The 2,530-nt window shown below is 50.4% G+C and overlaps 1 long non-coding RNA gene across 1 annotated transcript; it reads left to right on the top strand.

Annotated features, from left to right (window-relative positions):
- The first annotated feature begins 440 nt into the window (after nucleotides 1–440).
- LOC143272977 (uncharacterized) lies at nucleotides 441–2,530 on the top strand. The gene is made up of 2 exons (XR_013050705.1): nucleotides 441–1,095; nucleotides 2,312–2,530. It is a non-coding gene; the product is annotated as an uncharacterized LOC143272977 (long non-coding RNA).

Raw genomic sequence — 2,530 nt, 5'->3', positions numbered from 1 at the left:
TCAAATCAGCCGCCTGAGTTCCAGATTGGTGTCTGAGGACCAGGATGAATCCATGTCTGAGTGGTCTGCTCTGCTACTCAATAACATGGTGACGTTTGGGCCCGAGCTGCAGATGAGGGCCATTTCAGGGTCCGTGGCCCCACTGCAGCCAGGATCTGTGCTGATATCCCATGCTCCTGTTGCCATCGAAAGCTGTGCAGACACTCAAGATCAAGGGCTAAGTTAGTGTCTGGGGGCCATGCTGCCACTAGGGGGCAGTGGTGATGTCCAGACCCAGCTGCTACTAAGGACCATGTTGGGGTCCATAGTCCTACAGTGGCTGGAGGTCTGACCCGAGGTGTCATGCAGAGGCTCAGGGTTGGGACAGAAACCTGAGGCCTTGGTGATGTCCGGTGACCACATGGCTGCCAGAACCATTCCCACCTGGGTGGCCATTCCTTCCACCCAGAGCCAGGATGTCGTCCCGGCTTAAGCTGCTGCCAAGAGCCATGTCTGGGTCCATGGTCTAGTCGCAGCTGGGATCTGTGTTGGTGGTGTCTGTGGCCAGTGTCACCTGAGGAGGCCTTAGGAATCATGCGAGATGAAGTCAGAGGGCTGTACTGAGCCAGTTCTGCCCTTCACTGCCCTGGGAAAGCTGGCCTAGCCTCTGGTGGGCCACTACAAGAGAACTGGTCCCTATACTCAGGAAAGAGGGCCTCCACCCCTCACCACCAGCGAGGTTGAACATACCCTGAACATACATGTAGGGGAGCTGTTGACTCCACCACCACACCTGAGGCAGGTGGCCCCAGTGGCTCAATCTGACCTGCCTGGCTGACACCCAGACTCACGACTGGGCCTTGGGTTGACCTACCCTAGCATCTACCCCATCTAGGTCCTCGTGAAGGGACTGGTCCTGCTGAACGATACCTGCAAGATCTCCAAGACACAGGATACCCCAAGAGCTCTGGTGAGGATCCAGTGAGGATGGTGTGCCAAAAGCCAGAGGCCTTGCTTGAACCAGAGCAATGACTCACTGCAATGCACAGTTGCCAGTCAGGCTGATGGGACGGAGGGGTACACCAAATGACACACTGAATCAGACCAGATGAAAAAGTGAGAGAGAGTCGGGTGAGAAGGAGAAGCAGTAGATTTTCTGTTTCTTGTGTGGTTTTTGTTCTGTTATGGTTTGTTGGGATTTTTGTTGTTTTTGCTCTCACTTTTGTTTTCTTGCTTGCTTACTTTGTTTTGCTTTTTTTTTTTTTCCCCGTGGAAGAGGATGCAGCGAGGATGGGGGGGAAATATAGGGGGAACCCAGAAGTGAACATAATTGGGGTGCAAGATGTGAATCCCCCCAAAGACTCAATAAAGAAGTTTTTTGTTTTTTTTTTTAAAAAAAGGAAAATGCTCTACACCTGGATATTACGGAAGCACTTCAGATGGCTCTAGCCTGTGTCAAGGTGACATGAAACTGGCCAGCAAGGTTACCCTCTAAGCACTTACGCTGACCCCGTTAGGTTAGTGCTGCTCTCGGCTGTGGCCAGAGAAGCTTCTTTTTTGCAGTGGGCAGTGGTTAATAAGAGGCTCACAATGGGTCAGAGTGCTGAGAATAAGTTAACTGTGGAGGGCTCAGCCCTGAATGGGACAGCCCCATCAACCCCCAACCCAAGGCTCAGGGAACACGTTGGAAGAGGGTAGGAGGAAGAAATGCAGGAGCCAGAGTGCAGGAAAGCGGATGTGAAATGCATCTTCTGAACTTCTGAACCCATGCACTTACAGCAGCTGTGGTTACCTACATGAGACCTCTAGAAAATGGATCCATGGAATGAGGGGAGAGCATGTGAGGTCTCACTCCCGGCTAAGAAGCTATAGGCAAGTTAATTGGTTGATGGGGTGAGGGGAGTGTAGCCACTGGTAAGTTGTACATGGTCTACTGAATAGCCCCATACTCATGCTCATGCAAATAGCCCTAATTAATCTCAGTAGGTTATTTTTTTTTAAGAAAGTAGGATGTGTTGGGATAAGAGAGGATTCAGAGAGAGTAGGTGTGGAAAGGGAATAAAAAAGAGAACTGGTCTGATTGAGCATTCCTTGGAAATATGCCCAAGAGTGGTATAGCTGGGTCTTGAGGTAGATTGATTCCCAATTTTCTGAGAAACCACCATACTGATTTCCACAGTGGTTGTACAAGTTTGCACTCCCACCAACAGTGGAGGAGTGTTCTCAAGTCTCCTGCCTCCGTCTCCTGAGATGGTGGGATTACTAATCCAGACAGGATTACTACCGTACCTGTTCCTGGCGATCTTCTGCTGACGACTTTATTTTCCAACAGATGTGTTTACAGGAAGAAGGGACACTAACAAGGCAACACGCACATCTGCTCAGCCTGCTTAGCACTGCACTGGTGGGAATCTCTAAACCCTGGGACTGGTGTGTTGGCCACTCTACCTCCCTCCTACTCTGCTGATGCTGAAGAGGATGGTCATGGAATTCACCTATTTCTCCCATCCCAATCTAGTCAGGTTATTTGGGAATAAAGAGGAGAAAGGAA

Source organism: Peromyscus maniculatus, chromosome 4 (assembly GCF_049852395.1).
Source record: "Peromyscus maniculatus bairdii isolate BWxNUB_F1_BW_parent chromosome 4, HU_Pman_BW_mat_3.1, whole genome shotgun sequence".
NCBI lineage: Eukaryota > Metazoa > Chordata > Mammalia > Rodentia > Cricetidae > Peromyscus > Peromyscus maniculatus.
The sequence above is the reverse complement of the archived record's forward strand: the minus strand, read 5'-3'. Positions and strand labels throughout refer to the sequence as shown.